Source organism: Lissotriton helveticus, chromosome 4_1 (assembly GCF_964261635.1).
Source record: "Lissotriton helveticus chromosome 4_1, aLisHel1.1, whole genome shotgun sequence".
NCBI classification, from domain to species: domain Eukaryota; kingdom Metazoa; phylum Chordata; class Amphibia; order Caudata; family Salamandridae; genus Lissotriton; species Lissotriton helveticus.
The window spans coordinates 935300040-935327053 of NC_136063.1; the positions used below are offsets into that span (position 1 = coordinate 935300040).

Consider the following 27014-nt stretch of genomic DNA (forward strand, 5'->3'; position numbering starts at 1 on the left):
AGACCTAACGTCACATTTGTGCCTAGAGTCAGGAATGCATGGGTCAGATTGTGACGTAGGCATTTGTGCCTAGAGTCAGGAATGCATGGGATCAATACGTCACTTTTGTGCCTAGCGTCAGGAATGCATGGGTCAGATTATGAAGTATGATACACAAACTTCATTTATGTGCCTGCCCCATATTTTCAAATATGCAAACTTGGGGGAGCTCTGAGAGCAACTGTTTCATGGATGGTGATATTTTTTCAGGCAAACACTGTGTAACATATTTATGAATGTAATGTTTGTCCTATTATTTCTTTTGGTTCAGCATGACTTTACAACATACAAGTATATTTGAATTTTTTTTCCTGCTGTGAGATTTCATTATGTGGGCTCATCTTCACCTGTGCATTTTTCATATTGTGAAGCCCTAAATCTGGATGGTAAATGTTGCTTATTGACAATTGTGAGTTTTGAACCTCATTTATGATGTTTTGCCGTGGGAAAGTACAGCATGCATTCCTGCTGCACTTCCCTACAGCAAGCAAATAGGGAGGGAAGGTGCTGTATCTATGAGATATGGGAGATTCCTGTGCTTCTGCGCTGACTCACAATGGCCGGCCTGCCTACCTGCACTATGGTTGCTGGGTTGCATGGTGGTATCTTTTTGTCCAGGAAGGGTCACCTTCATACACATATGCATTCGTACCCTGCACACAGACACACATGCACGATGGTGCCAGGGTACCTGTGTTGGCCAGACACTGCTAAGTGTGGCCATTGCAGGTAAAATAGCAAGGCAGTTCAATGTTAATGGATGTGTGGGCAGATGTATGTCTGATGCCAGCCTCCAGACATGAGAGTCAATTTAATGTATATACTCCACATATGAGATTCTCATGCAACTTGCATTGTAAATTTTTGATGTAATAATCATGCACAAGCTAGAAAATGTTGGTTGATGTATTTTTATTTGTGTGAACAAAATTCAAGATGCATGTTGATAATGTTATTTTTCACATTATTAAAAAAAATTACGCACTATGTTGGCACGTCTGCGGATGCCTGCTGCTGTGTTTTGGTTTGCTGGAGCATGGCCATCCTCCTGGTCATCCTCCGGCATTTGCGGATTTATTTCAGGTTCCTCATCCCAGGGGACTTTTGTCAGCACACATATGTTGTGCAGTATTGCACATGCCAATATGATTTTACAGACTGTTTGCGGTGAGTACAACATTCGTCCACCAGACTTGTCCAAGCGTCTAAACCTGGCCTTCAGCAGACCAAATGTCCGTTCTACAATGTTTCTTGTCCTGCAATGTGCCTGGTTGTAGGCTATTTCCTGCGGCAACTGTGGGTTTCCGTGAGGTGTCATGACCCACGGCTGGATGCCATATCCCTGGTCAGCTGAAATGAAAAAAATGAGAAGGAACAATGAAATGTTTGAAATGGTTCAGGTAAACTACAGGCCATATGTTGTGTGCAATATTTCACATGGCAGTGTCCATTGGGCATGGATGTTGCAGAGAACACACCCAGTAACTCACATCCAAGACACCTTTTGCACATATTTATGCATGAAAATGGACACATATTTTGAAGGACATGGATTGACACCCTATGTGGCTCTACACGACCTGATATTTATGATTATGTATATACTATTACGACATTATTCCATCTATGACCTCATTAATGGGTCATTTAAGCAATATTACCAGTATGTCAGCATGGATGGTGCATTGTGACCGTCCTGACCTGGTCAGAACCGGTTGCTCCACTCGCTCCCTGGTGTGCCTTACTTGTGCCCCCGATCTCGCCTGCAATTGTGCCTGGTATCGTATCGATATTGTTTATTAACCTGTATTTGTGCCAGATTCTGCCCCCGATCTCGCCTGCATTGTTTTGGTGCCATTTGTTGTGCTTCTTAACCCTCCCCGCTCCCTGCAGCTGCTCCCCCGTGGCCCCATTCCCTCCAGCATCCCCGGACCTCGCCACCCCGCTCCCGCCTCCCAGCTGCTCCTCCCTCGCTCCGCCCCCCTCCACTCTCCACTTATGACAGTGTGGTAAACGCACAGCATTCACGCGCAGCGGGCGCGCCCTATGCGTGCTGAAGGCGCGCCAAAGGTAAGCCCGTCTGCGCCCGTCCGTGCCTGGACCACGCCCAGCGCTAGACCCCCTGGCTCCCGCAGAGGCCATCCCTCCCGCAAAACATATGACGCCGCAACCCTCACTGCACTCAACACCGGCCGACTCCCCGATTGCCACCGAGCCGCCCCAGGACGCACCCACGGACCCTTCACCTGCCAAGCTTACAAGTTCTGCTGCATCAGGACGCACACTACAACTGCACACGCCAAACAGAGCTCCAACAACAACCACCTGAAGTGCATCCTGCTCAACACCCATTCGGTCCACAGACACGCCATTGATCTATGGAACCTACTCGACACCATAACTCCGGACGTCGCCTTTCTCACTTAAACCTGGATGAACGCCTCATCAGCGCCCGACATCGCCATAGCCATCCCGGACGGATACAAGATCATCCGAAGGGACCGCATCAACCAAACAGGAGGAGGCATCGCAATCGTCCACAAGAACACCATCCACATCTCGACCAGCTCTGACGACACCCTCACAGCCACCGAACACCTTCACTTCCAGATACACACCGACCCCAAGACCACACTGATAGGCACCCTCATTTACAGACCCCCAGGTCCCCGCACACAATTCAGCGAAGACATCACTGACTTTGTCAGCCCACACACCCTCCCCTCCGTTGACTACATTCTCCTAGGGGACCTCAACTTCCACCTGGAGAATAACAATGACAACAACACCACCACCCTGCTGGACAACCTCGCTAATCTCGGACTCAAACAACTGGTGAACACCCACACCCACTACGCCGGACACGCTCGACCCAATCTTCTCCTCCAGCAAGCACATCTCCTTCAGCCACTCCACCGGACTCCACTGGACAGACCACAGCTGCGTCCACTTCAGCTTCAGAAAGAACACAACTCACCACTTCCCGCAACAGGTACCCCGCAGACGCTGGAACAAAATTACCGCAGACCAGCTCACCACTTCACTGAATCAAAACGCTCCCGCCAGATCAACGGACCCAAATGAAGCAGCCATCAATCTCGCACAGTGGATCACCCACTGTGCTGAGGACCTAGCACCCCTGAAAAACAATCCCAACAAGCCAGGAAGCAAAAAAGCCTCCTGGTTCAACGACGACCTCAAGAACTCCAAAAAGAACTGCCGCACCCTCGAGAAAGCCTGGCGAAGAAACCCAACCACAGACAACATGACCGCCCTCAAGAACGCCACCCGCAAAGACCACCAGCTGATCCGCACCACCAAGAAGTCCGCATTTAAGGATCGACTAGACAACAACGCCCACAACAGCAAGGAACTCTTCAGCGTCGTCAAAGAGCTCACCAATCCCAGCGCCGGCAACAACGACATCACTCCCTCTCAAGACTTCTGCGACTCTCTTGCCTCGTTCTTTCAAAGCAAGATCGCAAACATGCACAACAGCTTCAGCGACCAGACCACTGCCCCTACCACTGAACCGAAACCCCCCACCGCCACCCTCCACACCTGGACCCCGATCAGCACCGAAGACACCATCCGCATGATGAACTCCATCCACTCTGGATCGCCTACCGACCCATGCCCCCATCACATCTGCAACAAGGCCGACTCCGCCATCGCACCCCAACTCCGGGACATCATCCACTGCTCCTTCAACACCGCTACCTTCCCGGAGAGCTGGAAGCATGCCGAACTCAGCGCCCTTCTGAAGAAACCTTCAGCAGACCCCACCGAACTTAAGAACTACCGCCCCAGCTCGCTCCTCCCATTCCCCGCAAAAGTCATAGAGAAGACCGTCAACAAGCAGCTCGCCACCTGCCTTGAGTCTAACGGTTCCCTCGACCCTTCTCAGTCCGGCTTCCGAGCCAACCACAGCACCGAGACCGCCCTCATCGCAGCCACAGACGACATCCGAACCCTACTCGACAACGGGGAAACAGCGGCCTTCATCCTCCAGGACCTCTCCGCAGCGTTCGACATGGTTTGCCACCGCACCCTAGTACAACGCCTCAGAAACGTCGGGATACAAGATAAGGCATTGGATTGGATCATCTCGTTCCTCGCTGGAAGAACCCAGAGAGTCCGCCTCCCCCTTTCAGATCAGAGGCCACCGAAGTCATCTGCGGCGTACCAGAAGGATCATCACTCAGCCCCACCCTCTTCATCGTCTACATGAGCCCCCTCGCATCCATCGCACACCAACACAACCTAAACATCATCTCCTACGCGGACGACACTCAGCTAATCCTCTCCCTCACCGAAGACCCAACCACCGCCAGAACCAACCTACACAAAGGGATGAAAGAAGTAGCCGAGTGGATGAAGAACAGCCGCCTAAAACTGAACTCAGACAAGACAGAAGTCCTCATCCTAGGATCATCCCCCTCTGCCTGAGACGACTCCTGGTGGCAGCGCACCCAAACCAACGGACCATGCTTGCAACCTGGGCTTCATCCTAGACTCCTCCCTCTCGATGACCAGACAAGTCAACGCCGTCTCATAATCATGTTTTAACATCCTACGCATGCTCCGAAAGATCTTCAGATGGATCCCCATTGAAACAAGGAAGACGGTCACCCAAGCACTTGTCACCAGCCGACTGGACTACGGTAACACCCTCTACACCGGAACCACAGCCAAACTGCAGAAAAGACTTCAACGCATCCAGAACGCCTCCGCTCGACTCAACCTGGACATACCTCGACTATGCCACATACCCGAACACCTAAGAGACCTTCACTGGCTCCCCGTCAGCAAGAGAATCACGTTCCGTCTCCTCACCCACGCACACAAGGCCCTCCATGACCTAGGACCCGTATACCTCAACAATCGCCTAACCTTTTACACTCCCACCCGCCAACTGCGATCATCCAATCAAGCCCTCGCCACGATTCCACACATCCGAAGAGCCACCATGGGAGGAAGATCCTTCTCCTACCTGGCGGCGAAGACCTGGAACTCCCTCCCCACCCACCTCCGTCTTACACAGGACCACCTCTCCTTTAGAAAACAACTCAAAACCTGGCTGTTCGATCAATAGCGAACCCCTCCCCCTTAAGCGCCTTGAGGCCCTCTGGGTGAGTAGCACGCTATACAAATTTCTCATTGGATTGATTGGATTGGATTGTATCATACTCTTTTGCTTACCTACAAGTAGGCCATTGCCATACTGGCCATTCCTGAAGCGGTCATTAATAATGCAGTTCCGGAATATGAAGGCATCATGTACACTGCCAGGGTATTTGGCCAGCACATTTGTAAATAGTCCACAGTGATCCACAATGGCCTGTACATTGATGAAATAAGTATGTTTTCGATTTATGTACAGATGTCCCATTGCTGCAGGAGGTACTAATTGCACATGTGTGCAGTCCATGGCACCCAGCACATGTGGGAAGCCTGCTATATCATAGAATCCTTGCTTGATCTCCATCTGCTGTTGTGGGTTGTTGGGGAAACGGAGGTAGCGGGGTGTCAGATGGATAATGGCATCCAGGACAGTGGGTAGGAATGCTGAGAAAGCTGGCTGGGATATTCCTGCCACTTTGGCAAATGTTGTTTGGAAGGAGCCCGACGCTAGCATATGCAACACAGCTTGGCCTGTGGCGGTATGTTGGTAGGCCTGTTGGTTGTAACCTCTAGCCTTGGTCCAATGAGTCTTAGGAGGTGTTCTATGGTCCTCTTCTTGAGACGGAATAGACTTATGACCTCCTCATCCCTGAGGCCTCTCAGGACACTCCTTTGACGGAATAATCGCTCCTTTCTCCGGCGTTGCCTTTGGGGGGGAGGATTTTGTGGGCCGGGGGATTGTGGTGGGATTCCTGGTGCTAGTCGTCTCCGTCTGGCTGCTAGTCGCAGCATTACCACCTCCATGCTGTAGGGATAGTTGCAGCAATGTCCACTCTGACCTCTCCTCTTTGTATGTGCCGATGCGTCATTTCCTACGCGCCCATTTTGTAGGCGCACCGATTCTGACGCAACCGCAACGCTGCGCCATTTCCGCTGCGGATGCGTCAAAAGTGGGAAAAGTCATAAATGTGGATGCGTCACATTTGCGCAGGTTTTTACGGTGTAACGCCCACCTTGCATAAATTAATACTTACGTGTCGCAGGGCTTTTTGACGTAGTGGTTTTTCCGGCGCAGAGGGTTGAAAGTGACGCATCGTCAGAGATGCGTCACTTCATTAATATGGCGCATGACTTGCGCCGGCGATGCGTCATTATTTTTGACGCATTGACGGCGCAAGCTCTTCATAAATAAGGGCCCATGTATTTATCATGCTATGTTGTGCCCTGTGATTACTTCACAAACACATTGCTATAAGGGAAATGGAAATGCTTTAGCTTCTGCAATAATGTTTCAAGAATTTGTAGATCACTGTTTTTCTTTGCTGTAGGAACTATAGGGGTCTACAGAAAGGCTGGCCCTGATAAAGAGCGGTGTGACAGATATTTCTTCAGCGATGTGGCACTATCCACAGAGGGGCTTATGATTCAGCTGTATATAGGCTAATGCTTTGGCGACTTCGATCACATAGGATGTGGGTGTAAAGATGGCAGCCCAATCTGGCAACATGGGGGTTCACATGATACTGACTCGGAGCGAAAGAAACTAGGGCAGACCATCTCTGCTAGCGAATTAGATAATGCTAAAGGCAAACTGCAGAATATCTGGCTATGTAAGCTAGCTATGAGATCATAGTTTTTTTTACAGCTGGCTGTATATATATTTTACACAATGTGTTGCAAGTTCATATTGCAAAGGGTGTAGGCTGATTAATAAACTTAGTCTGATCTCAAGCATGCTTCTCTTTTACTGTAGCAGTTCAAGCACACACTCCTGCTTTGTGTGTGGCAAATGGAAATAACAGTGATATCCAGTCCAGTGATGGATTTAAGGGTTTGTCAATCTTGTTTTCATTTGGACACTGTGACAGTGTCTACAGAGATGGTATTCAACTCACAGGCAAACACAGCACATTAAAATCAGAAAAAAAGCAGTGTAGTGCAGCCAGCCTCGACCGCATTGACCGCCATGTTGCACAGCAGGCCACGCTGCTGTTAAATATGTTAAAGAAAATGGGGGTGGAGGGGAACAAGACAAGGGAAGCATGGGGAAGGGGCAGCAATAACAGACAGCAGGAGGTATAGGAAAAGAAGAACAAGGAAGGTGTGGGGAGGAGGGAGGACCACCCAGGGGCAGGGAAAGTGAGGGGTGAGAAGAAATAGTACCTCAATAATAACACAAGCAGCAGAAGGGCACTAATTAACCTGAATCAATCTGTCCTTGGTCCATGCTTAACAGAAACAAACGGAAGTCAAGCTTGTCCTTCACTGGCCAATTAGGGGCAGCAAAGGAGAGTGACACTGAAGCCAACAAGTTTTAAGCAGTGGGCGGGCTCTAAGCCCTTTGTTGTAAACAACTGTCTTGTAAGCGAATGTGTATGCAATGCATGCGCTCTCCCTGGCTCCACCTAAATACAATCGACCCCCGGGATGAGGTCCCTGAGGTGTAAAAAAAAAGGCTAAGGAAGGGAAACCCTGTGCCTTAACAAGGCTCAATCGGGGGTGGGGGGGGGTATCCCCTCCCCATTTCATGAAAAGCAACCCCATCGGATCTAAAAACGCCAAGAGAGAGTGCTACATGCCCCCTCATAAAAAAGCTGACCCTCAAACCATGTCCATCCCTGTGCGGCTCATAGTTACAATGTTCGTAATCAATGCTGCAGATCCAGTGATCCTTCACGGATCTGCAGCTCGAATAAAAAAAATATAGGTTTTCGATCTGCAGGAAGGGTAATCCCTCTCTGACTCTTTCATCAGGCCTATGGAGGCAGGGTATCCCTACCCTGCCCCCTACATGTTTTTTTATAACTGTTTTGTAGAATTGGGAACTATGTCCTCAAATCCTGAAATGGCTGCTGTCTCATCTTTGTTAAAGGAGGGGCAGCCAATTAGATATTTATTTTTTAATCTATATGATTGATGGATCCTCCTTAGTGTGAATGATGATCCTCCTTGGTGTGAATGATACACATATTTCAAACCTTAATTTCTCAAAAACTGCTAAACGGATTTACATTAAATCACCAATATCTTGGGGCATATTTATCATTGGGTGGTTTCGCTTCTGCACCATACAACGGGGTGCAAAATCGGCGCAACCGTTAAGTGTGATTCATGAAGCCACACAACGCCACCTTGTGTGGTCACTAGTCACTTGATAAATCCGGAATAACGCAACACAGCGCAAATCAATGCATTGCGTTACTCTGCCCCAGGGAGGAATTCTATGGGTGGTGCATGGGTGTTCCGATGCAACACCCATGGATTTTGGCACATTTTCAGATTTACCATAATATGCTAGACATAGGAATGTATCACAACTGCTATTCATTCCCAGGGGAGGTGAAACAAGTAGAAATATCATTATTTCTCCACATTTTTCCTCTTTCCATGTGTACTGCATTTTGCAGCACATATAGAAAGAGGAAAATACCTCAGGGGATTGTTTGTGTGCAGGAAGCTCTCCCTTCATACACAAAAAACAATCATTCTAACAATGCAAGGTGCAAGGGTGCCTGTGTTGTAACTAGGCAGCACATTGTGTGCCAGTGCTGGGAAAAGACAGAAATGCGCCATATTAAGTTAAATACGGTGCGTTCCTGACCTTTCCCTTCCACGCAGTGCAGCAAGGTGCCTTGAAGTTAAGTGCAGCCTGGTCTAAGGTATACAGTTAACCTGGAAATGTGAAAAGTCAACTCAAACCTCCAGTGTCCAGAGGACGCGCGACGCGGCGGATAAGATGGCCGCTCCCCCCTGAGCTCTGCGATTTCGGCGGCACTTCAATTACGGAGGACCCGCTTCCAGACGGCGTTTCTGGGCGGAAACGGCTGATTTGAGTGTCAGAACAGCCCCCCAGCATATGGGTATGTTTCTGAACGTGAACATGCGTTTTTTGATGTCGAATTAAACATAAATGTCGCTACCTCGGACACGGCCGCCATTTTGTTTTCTCTTTTTTCTTCGTTTTTTCTAAACATCCTCCTACTGCTCCTTCATGCAGAATATGGCCTCATAACTGTGTTTTATCATAATGTATTGGAACTAAGAGGCATTTGACATATTTTGAGGCATTCTGAGGCTTTCCTGCATTCTTTTTTTGTCGTCTGGTTCCTGCCTCTCATCCTTACCTCAGCACTTTGCCTCTTTGGTGAACTGCCTGCTTTTGACTTCTCTGGGGACCACCAATATTTCATTTTTGCGCTGTTCTCTGCCACAGCTGTATATTGTTCCTTCTTGGGGTTTTTTTGTCTCCACTTTTTTCAGTTCCCCTCGGGAATTATCAACCCTCACCTCACGCTAATCTGCCTTGTCCTTTGCCTCACGCTGGTTTTCCTAACTTCGCCATCATGGAGCATGTGCACAGCGCAAAAGCCTCTAACGCAGCTTCATCCTCACGCAAGGACCCAACGACTATGGGCAAACGTCTCAAGAAGGACCCTCCATCTCCTTCTAAATCTCCGCTTCCAGTCACCCTGGAGGACCTCATGGAGGAACTTCGTCTAATCCGCCCTTTATTGCGGATACTACTGCTACCCTGCAGAGGTTGGACGATAAGTGGTCCAATCTTGATAAAAGGGTCACCTAAGTAGAACAAAAAATCAGTGATGCTCAGGATGTTGCCGCCAGGCTAGATAGCCTCACCAAGGAGGTTCAAGTACTCAAGAAAACGTCCGAGGACTTGGAAAATCATAATAGGCGCAATAATTTGCGCATTTATGGTGTTCCGGAGAATTCGGAGGGGTCCGACATCATCCTATTTTTGAAGACACAAGTCCTACCAATTGTTAGGTTGCCTAAGGATGTTAATATTAAAGGGGCGCACCATCTTGGCCCTAAAAACTCCTCTTCTTCATCAAAGTCTAGAGGTATCATTGCTTAATTTCTTCTTTACTCTGACCTTATGGCTATTTTACATTCAGTCAAACAACACAAGCAGTTATTATGGTCAGGCCATAAACTTTTTTTCTCTCAGGATGTCTCCAAACAGACTGCTACACATCGGAAAGAATTCCTGGATTTGAGGCCCACGCTTCGTTCCATGAACGCTAGATACGGTCTTATTCATCCCTGTTTCTTCAAGGTCACATACAAAGAAAGGACTTTTAGCTTTGAGGATACGGCTGATCTCCGCACATTCATCCATTCCCACAGAGAAGATTCCATGGAACAAAGCAGCTCTTAACCTTATAATGTCTCTTTCTCTGTGCTTCGTCTATTGTTTGCTAATGTGACGACTTGTTGTTTCTCTTCATGTTACTTCATTTTTTGATTCTGTTGTTTTCTAGGTTCGTCTCCCTGTGTTTTAATTGTCTGCTCCCTCATCGTACTGTTCTGTTGTTCGTTTCCGTCATCCCAGTTCGCTGCTGTCCTTGCATAACTGTTCTGTAAGTTTCCTTCATTTGTTCTTATTGTCGTGCTTGGTCCCAGGTTCTATTTGTAATTTCCACTTACATCCTCTTGTCTCTCTTCTTTCATGCTCCTCGGACCGTGTTTTCGACCTTTTTCTTCTTGTGCGGTCGTCTTTTCTTGTTGCTCCCGCTCTCACTTCATTGTTCTTCTCGTTAATTGTTTTGTATGGCTGGAACCGTTTTGGTTTCTTTTGCCATCCTTCTTTCTGCTGTCTCCTTTAGGGTAGCGATTGGCTCCCACTTTCCTTCCTTCTCATTACCCATTCTTTTCCCTCTTTTTATTTTTTGGCTTCTTTCATGTTTTTCTGCTTCATTCATTTTTTCCCTGATATTCATCCTGTTGGATTCCACTAGCCCAAACACTGCAGGAACGTAGAATGGCCAAATCCACTACCCTGACTCAAATGTCACTCATGAAGTATGTAACCATGAGATGACACCGGAGCCTAGGACAGGGGATGGGAAAACAAAACAAGGGAAGGAGACGTCAGAAGGCTTCACCCCAACCTGGACTGCAGACCAAAACTCGCCACCACCTCCACGCTTCTGTACCTAAAGAGTAATACACACAATTACTTCACAATCCCCAATACCTACTTAACAGCCTCCCTCCTTTCTATAACCACACTCTGCCATACATAGGACACAACCTCCTTACTTGTTTGCAATACAGGATCGGCTTTGGGAGGTCCTGGTAGCAGGGAGAACAAAGTGTCTGCTACAGTGCTTCTTAGTCCAGGGGAGTTTCCAGAAAAACACTCCTTACCCAGGGACTTACAAAACAAAACGGACTACTAGGGGGAAAAAGCCTTACTAAGGTCATAAAAAAAACCCTAGAGACAATACTTTTGCTGAATATAGGGGCCAGGGACGAAGTGGACACAAACAAAACAAAAACACTGCTACCGGCGCTTAAAGCGCTCGTCTGTGTCGTCTGTGTCTTCAGCGTCTTCAGCGCGTCTGAAAACGACCAAGCAGCCCACAATGACGAGGACTGGCTGACTAGACGCGGAAGTCAAGCGCGCTACTCGGTCTCCATGCGGCGTCTTCCTTGGCAATCCTGCTGTGTCTCCGGAGACGTCCAAAAGCAACACGCTTCTTCTTTTAGTAAGTGTCCGAGGGGGCTGGAGCCCCAGCAGTCCCTCGACGATAAACAACAAACAGCAAAAACGGGTTCCAAGGACAAGGTCCAATGATGAGGAAGGGAGATGCAAAAAAATACGAAGGGGACAGGGATTGGATGTAGGCACCAGGGGCTTGAAACCAAACAAAAAGGGAAGGAAACTAGCAAGGGAACACGAGCTCGTGAACCCAACCAAGCGGGATTCAAATACAACAGCCCGGAACCTGGAACCCAAAACTACAAGATACCAAGCACTGGGTCATGGGCAGGGCTAATCTTAAATATCCAACAGGAAGGTCATGTGATGGCAAAGCATGGCCATAGAAAGCGGACTAGACCAGTTTCCTAACACATCCCTTCTCTCCTTTTGTACTGTGGTACTGGCTTTTTTTCTCTTTTCTCCTTTTCAACTTTGACTCTCCCTCTACAACTCGTTATGTAGAAAAGTCAGCCCATAACGAACCGGATGCCCAGGCTGCTGGCGCAAGGCGCCTCTTAGTTTCCATCGTAAATAATTACCAAATGAAGAGACGGGCACTGGAAGCAGGAAGACAAGGAAAAAGGTTTATTTCTCATGAGGAGAGCATGTCATTTGGGACACTCGCATAGTGTCTTCGGGAGGTGCTCTAACAAGTTTCTCTGAGGCTTCGTCTTTTATACACAGGTTTGTGGCACACAGGCATCCTTTATTACAATCAAGACATTGTGAAGTACGAAGATATTCCAACACGTGGCTACAGTAGGGGCCCTTATCCTCCATACAATAGGAGGGGGCTGTCATGCAGCTGAGTGTTCTGCTGATTCCTTTGGAATGTGTGCTCCTGATCGAATCTCAGGGGGTGGGGAGGTCATGATCAATAGTGGCTCTTTTTAAGAGAGGCGAGTGCATACAGTAGTGGGCAATAAACTGTATCCTCAGGCTAAGGAGGTGACCAGCGGTCCATGTAGACAATTAGGTTCGGAGGAAGAGGTCATCAAAGGAGGGGTATTCATGGAGGAAAAGGAGGTGTTGGTCAGGCGGGGGGGTGCGATTTTCAGAGACAGAGTCATGCGGGAGGGGAGGGCTCATGACTTGTGCATGTGAGAGCGGGGGCAGTCAGGGTGCATGGGGGAAGCTTGCAGGGTCAGGGAAGGGGCTGATGATCGATCGTGAACAAGGAGACCATGATACCTAAAATGGCTGTCGTGTACGTGTGTGCATGGGTCTATGCTAGCGGGATAACACAGTCAGTGTTTTAGCGATATCCGTTCTGCTTACAACAAGGGGTACTGTGAACACAAATGAACGCCGCTTATGTACATACACATTGCTATTTTCAACAGTCGCCGCTTTTTTACATAAGCGAGTTCAATTTCTACGTAGTCGATGCGATAGGCAGAATGCACTACATGTCAGTTTACATTTGTTGGGTTCTTCATACAAGCCTAGAGATCGGCATAATATTGAGTCGGAGTCAAGAAAAGAGGTTTCCGAAACATTACAGAATCAAGTTCAGACTTTTTCTCCGATGACATTAATTAAGAGTAATCTGATACCTTCGGGTCTTATCAGTACTTTGGGAAGCTAGATACATGGGTGACCGACGAAACATTTTTATAAGCAATAAAAATTGAGGGAGGAATGCAATTCGATGTAAACAACTAGTCAAGGGGTGGGTAGAAAGTCCAGGAAGGGGGGGGTCTTAGTGAAAAATGTCTTTTTCAACGACGAGCCACCACTGGTAGACTCTGGTAGTCCGTTTCTTTTCGTTGGCGCTTTTGAGCACCGGCGGTGGAGCTATAAGTCCAGCTCGGAATCATCCTTACGCGTTGCAGGGTGCGATCAGTCCTCTGCTGTTAGATCACAGTCCTGTTTCCTAACTCATTTTCTTAGGGGTGCCTCATGCTGGGCACCTGCGTGTCTTTCTTTTTCCGTGGCAAAATCCCATTCCATAGTCAAAAGTTTATATGAAAGAGTTTGTTGGTTAATCGAGGGAAGAGAGGGCGGAGTGGGGCCAGATCTTCGAACACACCAAGAGACCAAGGGAGCAAAGGACAATGAGCAGGCAGGCCCATCAGTCGGACTAAAAAGGGGACGGGGACTTCAGGCACGAGTGGGTCAGCAAGTCGAGGGCTTCAAGGTAGCCCTTCATTCTTTCATCTGCCGAGTTTGAGAGTTGTGCCTCGTCCCGCGTCTCGTTGCTCTGCAGCTCCACCTTTGGTTGCGGTCACATGTGCTTCATGATCTGTGGCCAGGCTGTGCGTCACGTCCAGCTCCTCTCCTCCGGTTATTATATCTTTAAATGAGTATAAAAGCAAAGTTTTAGAAAGACTGGCAGGAGAAGACATTTATACATTTCAATACCGTCCCCACTCCTCTGTAGGTGGGGAATAAGTTCATCGGTCACAGTCAGAAGTCGTCACTTATGGAGTCTGTAGAAGGGCATTGCTTATTGAATTCATAGAACTGCTTAGCGTTCATTCGCGACATACGATGAGAGAAGTTGGACTTTTATACACAGTGTATTACATCAAATTCAAAATCGAGTCCTTATGTAGAGACTCGTCCTTCCCTTTAACCCAAGTATCGACCATCTTACATCTCCCTTCGGGGTCGGCTAACTCTTGCAAGCAGGGGCGTTATCGTCATGAAGAAGGGGGAGGGGGTGCATGTAAAACATGCTCTTCTTGGGGAGTGAACGTTAATCAAGGTCGTCAATTTCGCTTTCGAGGGTAGATGACATGAAGCTGGGGTTAATCGGGGGAAACGGGGACGCTTTGGGCAGGGAGCTGGGGTCAATCGGGAGAAGTGGGGTACTCTGGACATCCACACTTAAGTGCAGAGGAGCGAAGTAATCTGTGCATTGGGAATTGCATTTTTAGCGAACTGAGAAACAGGAGGCCATTGACGTTATAGTCCCCCTATAAAGGCCAGATTAGGGGACGTTAGTCGTCTGACCCGTCCTTTCTTTCATGACCAACTCGGGTTCTATTGTTTTACAGAAAGGAGAGGTAGTAACATGGCAAGTTACAGTCGTTTTAGTTCCTGTCAATTTTTCCAAACACCTTTGTGTTCGAGTAAACCCAATTAGGTGTTGTGCCGGGAGGGGCACAACGTTACTATTACAAGAAAAAGAGGGAACAAGGGGGTTTTAGAGAGTGAGTGAGAGAGAGAGAGAGAGAGAGAGAGAGAGGGAGAGAGAGAGAGAGAGAGAGAGGGAGAGAGGGAGAGTGAGGGAGAGAGAGAGAGAGAGAGAAAGAGAGAGAGAGAGAGAGAGAGAGAGAGAGAGAGATTGCACTCTAAATGGTCCATTCTGTACACGCATGGCATGGAGCGAGAGAGAGAGAGACGTGTACAATAATGGGCCATCCAGTGCACACAGAACAACAGGGATTAAGTACTCCGGAAATACAGACAGAGGGATGACGTAGATCCATGCATCACATATACACAAACTCAGGCGGAGAAGACAGTACATGTATTATGTACGAAAATCCAAGACAAAACATAAAACAGTTATTGGCCAAAATTATCCCTTTCTGTATGCTGTGCATTCTTAGCATCCTAAGCTCTTTTTACCTTTTTTCTTCTCTTTTAACCGTCGGCTGCCCTTACTGGTGGCTTTGATTGTACACACTTACGCCTTTGGCAATTGGTCATGAACTAACCTGGTCGGGCTAATGCTTACGGTGGTTTATTCGAGTCATTTTTAGCAAATGCGTTTCCAGGCTGAGACAACGGTTGGTGTCAGTTGGAGAACAATGGGGCAGCTTTGAGTTACATGTCTATGAGGATGCGAAAAAGGAGGTAGTAGGTGTTAAATATTGGCAATATCCCTAGTCCTCTCGGCGGAGGATGCTTGGGTAAACCTTACCTCGAAATACCCTAAACTTTTCCCTACTTAGTTAACCGTAGGAATGTATTTATTATTGTACGTCATTTTTGGTTGCATTATTCGGGGTTTGTCGTGGTTAGGTACCATAATCAAACGCCTTTTTCCCGTCTCTTCGTTCGTTAGATCACCATTTTCCTTTTCGTATCTTTAATCGATGTTCCAAAGTGACCTGCAGAAAGAGGGAAAAAGAAGGGGGCGGGGGCAACATTTAAAAACACATCAGCGCGCATAAACCCGAAAAAGGCTTTTACTTACTACATACTCGGTCTATCTCCACGGAACGCAGTTCTTGCCAACTCGGCATTTAAGCCCAGATGAACCTTTTAGTGTGGGAGAGACGATTATCGGAGGCCGGTGGATAGCATAGGTCACCCAAGTGTGGTATTACGGATCGTACGTAGGGAGGCCAGATGGCACTCCTTCGGAGCAACTTAGGGCCATTTTAGCACAATTTTCCTGATACAGGTGGCATATAAAGTATAGACTGAATTCCAGGGTCTTTTAGCGGTTGCTTTAGGCTGTACAAAAATGTGCAAAGTACATACAACAAAAACCTGGACCATTCATGTTTGCAGTATTTCTGCGTACTATACCCTTTTACCCTTATCTAATCGAGCTGAGTCATTTCACCTATATTTTAGTTATATCGAAAATAGTGATCATTCATTCGAGACTTATCAATTTACGCGGGACAACTATATTTGCTTTCTCCAAAAATCTTTAATAAGAATGTCGGTGCACAAATACGGGCCTACAACCCCGTGGGCCGGCCACGGAGCAGGCTGGAACTGTATATGTGGGGATACCTATTAGTGAAAAACTTTAATGGAGTCGGTGGTCGTTTATTTCATAATAAAAAGTGCGAAAAGTGTAATAAAATCATGTCGAGACTTCAGTGTGAGCGAGTGTCATAAGTGTTGGGCTTCGAACTTTCAATAATCATGATGCGTCAAACTTAACAACAATTCATTGTCCGAATGTTCAATCAATACCCATCTGATGTCAATTTACTGTCTGAACACATAATCAGTACCCATCCAATATCAATTCATTGTCCGAACATATAACCAGTACCCATCCCATATCAATTCATTTCCCGAACTGACAGTACACATCCTGAATCAATTAATTGTCCGAACATATAATCAGTACACATCCTATATCAATCCATGTGGTTAAAAAACCTGCATACATATCTCATGACACCAGGGCTGAACAATCGGGGTACAACAAGGAGTTGAAAGTTTCATTTGCATCGGCGCCATTTTGGGTGCAGTCAGGCAGAACCAGGCATAGTCTAAATCTCTACTAACTCGTGGTTGGCCCAGAGCTTCTTTTGGCAGTCCAAAAGTTCCATTAAAGGATAAAAGAAAGGATCGGTGGTCTGAACCATCAGTCAAAAGGGGAGGGAGGCAACAATGTTCCTACCGGGTCATACTGTGCTTTCACCGGAACTGATCCGAACTGTAGTCTGCAGGATTCTAGTCATTCAAACTGAGGCTGGCGACAGCATGGGAGCGCCGACGTCCTGCGGCTACATTTCCACCGTTCCGTGGGCAATCATGGCAGTCATTCCCCATCGGGGGTATCTGCGGGGGTCGGGGACTCCCGCGGCTCCTCTAGAATCTTCAAGGTCGTGGAGAACTATGATGGTGGAGTCAACAAGTGACCGGGCCATTCCTTCATGCTGGGCCCGCTCTTGCCAGGTCGATCGCCATTTTGAGAGTTCGGCAGCTACCGGCGATCGCGGGGTCAAATGAGCGGACGGGCTCCAACCTGCCGGGCGAGGTGTTGCAGCATCGCCACAGTGGATGAACCCTTTTCCGGGTGCGTGGAGCGTTGAGGGCGCAGCTGGGGAGCCTCCACCTGAGGAGGTGGGAGAGGCTCGTTCGCGCCGCCTCTCCCTCCCGGTGCACCCTACGGCGTCTCGCTTGACATTTGTTATGGCCGGACCAGGCGATGAGGACGGGGGGGTCGGAGGCATGTGCAAGACATCCACCCCCAGGGTTGTCGCAGCCATTATTGAAGAAAGAAGTGGCGCCTGGCATGTTTTCGGGCCGGGCCTCCGGTGGATGGCGGCCGGACGCTCTTCGCCCTGGCCCCAGGAACGGGTTCCTTGGTTCATCCGGTGGGGTAAGCCTTGGCGTGTGACGCCTCTCCTGGGCCTTTCGTGCAGTGGCCTCTCCACTCCCAGGCCCTCCATGGATGCTGGTCCAGACTGGGAGAGAGAGGGGGGGGGTCGAGGACACGGACATTCCCCCCCTTGCAACTCTCCAGGGTTGTCGTAGCAGTCCCTTTGGCCGGGTCCCTTCGGCCTCGGCCTCTCCTCCGGCTGCACCCTATGTGATGATCTCCGGCCGACGGTTGGCAGCAGGACCCGCCCTATATGTGTTGCTTCCGGCTGGGCGTAGCCGCAAACCTGTTGCACTTTGGAAGTTTCCAGAATGGGGGCGGATGTCTGTTGCTTTGTATCTTTCTCAGGTTGCCGTTATTGGGCGTGGCAGGCGGTGGGACAGACATGTTTGGGGCAGTGAGGGGCGATGAAGCCTCGTTGCCTTGTGGCCGTTGCAATGCCACGCTTGGTTTCTCTTACTGTTTTCAGGTTTCTTATTACGGGCTTATTTCTAACGTTTCTTGTTTCTAGGACAATAATAGATTTTATCATTAAGTATTGTTATCGTTTCCTTGTTCGTTATTTAATAAAAAGTTCATCAGTGGCCTACTGATTTCGTTCTCCTATTCCTTTCTTTCCAGGTTGTTTCATGCTAAAGTTTCTGTTAACAGGATACAGTGATCACTTCGTTATTATTACATATGTCCTTTTCACTAGGGGTGCTCTCTGGTCGGGCCAGATGACCTACCTCTAGTAAATGGTCCGGGTGAAACTGGCGTATCAATCAGTGGGGAGTAGATAGGCATGACAGATTACAACGGGGGACAAAGGTCCGCATTACCTACCCTTCACTACTTGCAAAGATTTTCCTACGTTTATTTGCAAACAGGGAATACCTCCAAAAAGAACCAATTTCCAAACAGTCAAATGCTCGGACAAACAATCAATCAATGAGGAACGAAATAGGTACGACGTGTTAAAGGTTTGCGTTACCTACCCTTCACTATCTGCAAAGGGAGAGAGAATATTCCTATTCTTCCCCGTTTGCAGGCAGAGAAGATCCTTAAGAGAACCAACTTCGAACAATTCAATGCTCGATTCAAACAATCAATCAATGGGGAGAAAAATAGGTATGACGGATTACAATGGGGACAAAAGTCTGCATTACCTATCCTTCACTATCTGCAAAGACTAAACAGAGTATGGCGACTCTGTGCTTGTTTGCAAATAGAGAATCTCTCAGAGACAATCAATAAGTAATACTAGTATTTTCAAACAATCAATCAATCAATTTCGCAATTTGTCGTGTGTCACGACCTTACCCGGACCGGATCATGTGGACAGTTCTTCGCCTTCCTTTTTCCAGCGCCCGATCGTTCTCTTTCTCCATGTTTTTACCGCAGCATTCCTGTGGGATTCCAGTCAGGACAATAGGTCATTTGAGAGAGGTCCGTTCGGAATCGGTGAAGTTCATTCAATCGGCAGCCGGACGAGGGCCCTCTCAAGGCAGGTATACTCCAATCATTTAGATGTTCACCTCATCGTCTGGACCTCTCTTACTGGACCTTATGTCGCTGATGGGCCCCGCGTTGGGCGCCAATTGTAGAAAAGTCAGCCCATAACGAACCGGATGCCCAGGCTGCTGGCGCAAGGCGCCTCTTAGTTTCCATCGTAAATAATTACCAAATGAAGAGACGGGCACTGGAAGCAGGAAGACAAGGAAAAAGGTTTATTTCTCATGAGGAGAGCATGTCATTTGGGACACTCGCATAGTGTCTTCGGGAGGTGCTCTAACAAGTTTCTCTGAGGCTTCGTCTTTTATACACAGGTTTGTGGCACACAGGCATCCTTTATTACAATCAAGACATTGTGAAGTACGAAGATATTCCAACACGTGGCTACAGTAGGGGCCCTTATCCTCCATACAATAGGAGGGGGCTGTCATGCAGCTGAGTGTTCTGCTGATTCCTTTGGAATGTGTGCTCCTGATCGAATCTCAGGGGGTGGGGAGGTCATGATCAATAGTGGCTCTTTTTAAGAGAGGCGAGTGCATACAGTAGTGGGCAATAAACTGTATCCTCAGGCTAAGGAGGTGACCAGCGGTCCATGTAGACAATTAGGTTCGGAGGAAGAGGTCATCAAAGGAGGGGTATTCATGGAGGAAAAGGAGGTGTTGGTCAGGCGCGGGGGTGCGATTTTCAGAGACAGAGTCATGGGGGAGGGGAGGGCTCATGACTTGTGCATGTGAGAGCGGGGGCAGTCAGGGTGCATGGGGGAAGCTTGCAGGGTCAGGGAAGGGGCTGATGATCGATCGTGAACAAGGAGACCATGATACCTAAAATGGCTGTCGTGTACGTGTGTGCATGGGTCTATGCTAGCGGGATAACACAGTCAGTGTTTTAGCGATATCCGTTCTGCTTACAACAAGGGGTACTGTGAACACAAATGAACGCCGCTTATGTACACACACATTGCTATTTTCAACAGTTATGGCGGTAATGCATTGTTTCTCTTCGTTGCCTCTCTCTCATACTCCTTGCTGGTTACTTCACTTCTCCTTTCACTTCACCAAGCTTGTTACTAGATACCTTCTTTTATCTTCTCTCCTGTTTTCTCTCCATAACTGCTATATTCTTATTCTCTACTCCATTTCCATTCTCTTCCTATGAAGGGTTTCCGACTCATTTCTTGGAATGTTAACGGTCTCCGCAACCCTATTAAGAAACAACGTATTTTGTCTCACCTTGCCCGTTTACAATGTCAAATTGCCTTTTTGCAAGAAACGCATCTTTCTACACAAGAGTTGTCTATGTTACGCAGACAATGGGTCGGGGAAGTTTTCTGCTCCCCGGCTGTTAATCATAAAAATGGGGTTGTTATTTTATTTCACAAATCCCAGTCTGTTCAGATACACAAAGAAACTGCTGATTATAATGGTAGGTGGTAGCTTCTGGATTGTACTGTTAATGATGTTCATCTCTCCCTTTGCAATGTTTACGGTCCCAATGGTATTGATCCGTCCTTTTGGAACGATTTTTCCTCCCTTCTCTCCTCCAATGGTAATGAAGATATGATTGTAGGGGGGGATTGCAATCAATTGATGGACACCTTCCTGGACCGCAAATCCCAAGCACGTTATGTTCCTAACAAAATGCAAAAATCCTTCCACAGATCCATTTCCTCTAGAGGCCTAATAGATTCATGGAGAATTTCTCACCCTGATTCTCTGGAATTTTCCTTTTTTTCTCCTGTGCATGCTGCCCATTCCCGATTTGATGATATCTTTCTTTCCCATCATGCTTTTCAATTCATGACCAATTCTGAAATAGGCTCTATCCTCATCTCCGATCACGCCCCTAATATTTTGGAAATGGATTACCCCTCCCCCACCCCCAAGACCCGTCGATGGCGCTTTAACAACTCACTTTTACTTGACCCCACCTTCACTGTTCATTTCACACACTTCATGGATGAGTTCTTTACTAACAACTTAAGTACCTCTTCTGATTTCCACTTTATTTGGGATGCCTTCAAGGCTGCTGCTCGTGGTTGTATTATTGATTTTGTGTCACGTAAAATGATGACGGCGCTTGCTCAGGCATCCTCTTTTCTTAAACGCATTAAGGAGCTTGAACACCTTTATTTTACCACCAACTCTCCCGACTCACTGTCTTCTCTTATTAAAGCTAGAATGCAATTTAATAAACACTCCTGGGATTCTGCTTCTAATCAGCTTCTCCACTTTAATGCCAAAATCTATGGTGGTCGCAACAAGGCTAGTAGGGCTCTGGCGAATTACCTCAAAATCAAGAAACAAAAATCTAAAATTGTTACGATTATGGACCCGCAGGGCTCTCCCCAATCCTCAGATGCCAAAATTCTTGATTGCTTTGTACAATACTACTTTACCCTCTACACGCCTGAGTCCAATCCCTCTGCTGAACAAATAGACTCCTTCTTTTACTCTATCCCCAAACCTTCCGCCCCTCTGGTGGACTTCTCTTCCCTCGATGCCCCTATCTCAGAAAAAGAGATTCTTGCGGCTCTTTCTCTTCTCCCCAAAGATAAAACGCCTGGCCCAGATGGCTTTACTGTATGATTCTTTCTCCACTTTAAGACTGTTTTGGTTCCTTATTTGCTCCAATTAATCAATCATTTTCTCACTACCGGTGCATCCAAAGGCTCCTTTACACAGGCAATGCTTGTTCTTCTCCCCAAGAAAGATAAAGATCCTTCCCTGTGCAAAAACTATAGACCCATTTCCCTTATCAACACCGATTGTAAATATACGCAAAACTCTTAGCTCTACGTATCAACTCGATCATTCTCGATTTGGTTAATGTTTATCAATCTGGATTTGTAAGAGGCAGGTCTATTACTGATAATTCGAGGACCCCTCAATATTATTCACCTTTCTGCCAAAATGGATACTCCAATTGCGGCTATTACCTTGGATGCTGAGAAAGCATTTGACCGTGTTAATTGGGATTTTAAGTTTGGTGCGCTTCGCTGGCATGGTTTTAGCCCCACTATCCTCAAATATATTCAATTACTTTATTCTTGCCCTTCTACTTCTATCTGGGTTAATGGTACACAATCTGCTTATTTTCCCCTTCACAGAGGAACCAGACAAGGTTGTCCGCTATCCCCTCTACTTTTTATTTTGGCATTGGAACCTTTTCTTGAGAAGATTCGACAATCTCCTTTCTATTCTGGTTTTATTTATAAGGAGGTGGAAATTAAATTCACTGCTTATGCAGATGACATTTTGCTTTATATTTCAAACCCTGCCATCGCCCTTCCTGCTTTTTTCCTTACTAAGGGATTATTCTTCTGTCTCCGGTTATAAGCTGAATATCGATAAGTCAGAGGTTCTTCCTCTCAACAAGTATTGTCTCTCTCACATGTTTCATGGCTCCAGTTTTGAGTGGAATCCTGGTTTCATTAAATGTCTTGGTGTTTTATACGCTAACTTCCTTAGAGAAACTATTAAAATCAACCACTCTGACATCCTCAAAAAACTCTCCTCTCTTATAGAACGTTGGTCTTCCCTTTTCCTCTCCTGGTGGGGTCGTCTTTCAACTATCAAAATGATGCTCCTTCCTATAGTCAACTTTTGTCTTTCTATGCTTCCTATCTCTCTCCCCCATTTCTTCTTCAAATCCATCAATAGTCTCTTCACTAAATTCCTACGGAACAAGCGTAAAGCTAGGGTCTCTCTGCTTCGCCTTCAACAACCTAAACATCTTGGCGGTGTTAATTTCCCCAATATTTCACGCTTTTACTCTGCCTTTTCCCTCAAACAAATTTGGCCCTTTCTTCTGGATTCATCCTCCCCATCTGCAACGGCTTGGAGCTCTTTGTAATTAGCTCAACTTCTCCCCTTCTCTTTCCTTACTGCTACCAACCTCACCCAGCCGCCTCAAAAGTTTGTCTATCCTATCTTTAAACACTCTAAAGCCCTAACACTTGCTCTTTTTCGCTCCTTTTCTTCACCCTCTGATCTTCATTTTGACACTCCACTCTGGTACAACAAATCGCTCAACTTCGCAATCGGGCACTTTTTTGGAAGGAATAGATCGATAAAGGAATTTTTACTTACAGGCAACTCCTTTCCAATGACTCTTTACTAACCTTTCAGGACCTCCGTGACTCCTTTGGTATTTCCACTAAATATTTCTCACACTTTCACACACTTCTCCCTACATTATCTTCTATTATTTTGCAGAATGTCCCCCCCTCCTCTTCTCCCCCTCTTCTTACCTCTCCACCAAATTTCCATATCCCTTTCAAAGCCTCTGCTATTTATAAGTTACTCTCTCATTTTCCCACTGACAGGCCCAAAACTCAACTAGAACTTACGTGGGAGTCAGACCTCGGTCACACCTTTTCCTCGCTCACTTGGGACTCCATTTGGTCTAAAATTCATTCCGTTTCTCGTTCTGCTAGCACCACACAGACCTTCTACTTCTTTTATAACAGACTTTACTACACCCCCAGTGATCTGTATAAATTCAAACTAATAGACTCCAAAATGTGCTGATCTTGTTCTTGTGCTACTAGTGACTTGTTTCACATGTTTTTTCTCTGCCCTAGAGTTAAATTACTGTGGTCCAACGTTTGGTCCACACTTAACAATGTTCTGTCCACTGTTGTTCCTTTTGATATTGCTACTGTTTTTTGGGTGGATTAGCTCCAATCTGCATCATATACGTAAATTCATCGACCTTTCTGTTGCTATCTCACTGCAACTTATTACTGCTAATTGGAAAGATACTACGAATGTTGTTTATAATGCTTGGTGGAACCTACTCTGTCACCATCACAGATTAGATCGTGCATGTGCTTCGTCTATCCCTCTGTTGATTAAACGTGATTTACTATGGTCCCCTTTAACAGAGTTTTTATCTAGACATACCCCATGATCACCTTATATTACTTTCTTTACCCTTGTTCTCGCCTGATTTTGCTATGAGATGATGTATTCCCTGTTGCACTTCCTTCCCTTCTCTTTTCCTTTCACTCATCCCCTCCCCCCTTCTTTTTCTTTTTTTCCCCAAAATTGAAAAGTTATAAAAGCATTTCTCATTGGTATATTGTTTACCCCTTTCCGGAGTTTGATTTTACATTTGCATTGTTTTCAATCATTTTTTTCTCATATTTTCTTGGTGTGTTTTTTTTTTCCTTTGTACTCATGTTTTACGTTGTATTAATCTACTCAATGAAGCTTTTTAAACTTAAAACCTCCACTGTCCCACCCTGGTGTTAATAACTGGAGTTAATAATTGAAAATCTGCACACTTTTGCAAACATGATTTAGGACAAAATATTTACATCAGATGATATCTCTGCCAATGATATTCTAATATTAAAAAAACATATCCTGGACCGTTTGCAATGTAAAAGCCCCAGATGTCCTGCATCCACCAGTTAAAGAGGAAGGATAGCACTTATTTTGAGGGCAAACATCTGGCATATGGTGAATACATCAGTCAAACAATGTAAAGTACATTATTTCATATGGTCGTGTTTTCAGCATAATATCTTATTAGAACCAAATAAAAGCAGAATGCCTGCATCTGTTATTATCTCTGGGTCAGAAGCAATTATCACATTTAAAACCCCATTAAATATTTCACACTCAATAAACTTTTAGATTGTGTTTTCTTTACAGGGTGTCAAAAGTATTTTATATGCTGGCTTACAGTACAACCCTTACTACACAGTCAACAAGTATAAGCTTTATGAAAGAATAACTATATGTTAACTTAGAGACACTAGTTCGTGCTTGCACACATGGAGAGGAGTTGAAATGTGTGGGAGGGAAAAAATCTTTTTGAAAATTTATTTTTTTCTGTGCAAACTGTGAATTCTACTTATAGCATGACAAAAAAGCTTTTGTCAATGTGCTCCACATATTATGTATTTGAACATCACCAAAAGGCATCAGGAAATGTACACGTCTTGGGGGAGGCGAGGGTCAACCTATAGCAACTGTTTATATTAATCAGTTCCATTTAGATTCATTGTCTGAACATTGAGGCCAAGTTACAAAGATCTCACTTACACTTGTAGCACAAGAGTAGGGTAGAAGTAAGCCAGTAGTATGCCCAATGTACTGCTGAAATGCATGAGGAGGACAGGAGCAATACTCACGCCTGCTCATACAACAGTCTTTTTGAATTGGTTCATCTTGTTTTAAAATCCTCAACGTTTTAACATGGATATTTTCCCTGCTGGGCATATGTTCAACAGTCTTGTAATGTGTCATGTACAGTAGCAGCTGCACGGAGGGACAATTGGTGGGGCAGCAGAGGAGCATAAGAAATAAAAATAAACAAAACGTATCTGCAGCCTGATGTCCTCCGCCATGCCACTTCTTTAGCTCCCATGCTCACACAGGCTTCCAGAATCCCTTGCACCACTCCAGACGTTACTCTCATGCTTGTATTAACCAGAGTGAAAGAAGCATATGGATTGGGCAGAGTGGACTGCTTCCATGCTCCAGCAGAGACTGGGACCCTGTGCTCTTGAGCCTCCCCTATATCAATATATATAATAGCTTGGAGATATCCAAGTGCACATGTAGGTTTAGCCGGATATTGATGGCTGGCCAAACCAACATGCGCTCTGGCAGTGACCTGAACTCACCACTCCTCCTGCTCTTGATGGTCCCGCTCTCAAGACTCAGCTGTGGGAGTGAAAATAAAATTATAATAAAGCAGTTTATAAACGCTTTATTATCGAAGTTATTTTACAATCATCTGCTGCTTCCAGCAGTGGGGAGTCACTCCTCTGCCATAACGGAGGAGCCGCACCATGTCATGTATGGTGGTCATTACATGTTCAATGAAAATAGATAGCTCCAGGTGAATGCAATTCAAAACGTCAGTGAGGTGATTTTCTGCCAAGAACAAAAGGGACGTCAAGCTTACCATTGCCCCCGGGTATTTCACTGTGACTCTGCATGTGCTTGGATAGCAGAATATTTTCATTGGTGACTAAGCTAAGGGTGGGTGTAGTGAGCGTAGTGGGGCTACGCGTAGCCCCACTACGCGCCACCCGCCTCCCTCCTGCCCTCTTCAACATGCTTCTATTAATTTAAAATACAGTTAAAGTAAATTAAAAGCACTTACCTTATATGCGGTGTCCCGAGGCTCCCTCTTCTGATGACGCGCTAAGTTCTTCCAGCCAAATACGCATGCGCGGGCAAAGTGGGCAACACTATGTACACACCGTGGACGGAGCGGAGCACTGCGCCCAGGGTTATTGGTAACCTATCATCTGAGGATGGCAGAAAATGTATGCTCAGGGTTCATGTAAGAATCCTGTCCAAATGGTTAAAAAAGAAATAGTAGCCTAAGAAATAATAAAGATAAGCATACCACACATTTTATCCCTGCAAAAGTAACAACATAAAAAAAGAGCAACAGTGAAATTAGAAGAAGACAACACATAGTCCCTAAACCTAGCAGGAGAACGTATTACTCTTCTGCTGGTTTTCACTCTAAATGCCCCTGTATTATTTTCAGATACATTTTGAGAGCCCAAATTTGTTCTCACATCTCTTGAGCCCAAATTTGTTCTCAATGAGTACATCTATCTTCCATTTGAAGGTAAAGCATTTGACATTTAACAACTCGCCTGACATTCCTTACCTTACCATCATTAATAACAATACTATTCAAATTAACTTTGACTACCCTGCGTATGGGGCCATATTTGGACGTACCTTTAACAACAAAACCTGGCTTACGTATCCTTACAAGATCACCAACAGTAAAAGTGGGAATTTTGACTTTGTATTTAGCATCAAGATACGCCTTCATTTTGTC

At 46.2% G+C, this 27014-nt stretch overlaps 1 long non-coding RNA gene across 1 annotated transcript in view; it reads right to left on the minus strand.

The window, feature by feature from the left end:
- Window positions 1–945: 945 nt before the first annotated feature.
- LOC144827381 (uncharacterized) overlaps window positions 946–27014 on the minus strand; it is a 53255-nt gene continuing 27186 nt past the window's right edge. Inside the window, exons 2-3 of the long non-coding RNA XR_013610163.1 lie at window positions 26316–26463; window positions 946–1389 (exon numbers count right to left, since the gene is read on the minus strand). This is a non-coding gene — a long non-coding RNA (uncharacterized LOC144827381). The remainder of the gene's footprint in view (window positions 1390–26315; window positions 26464–27014) is intronic.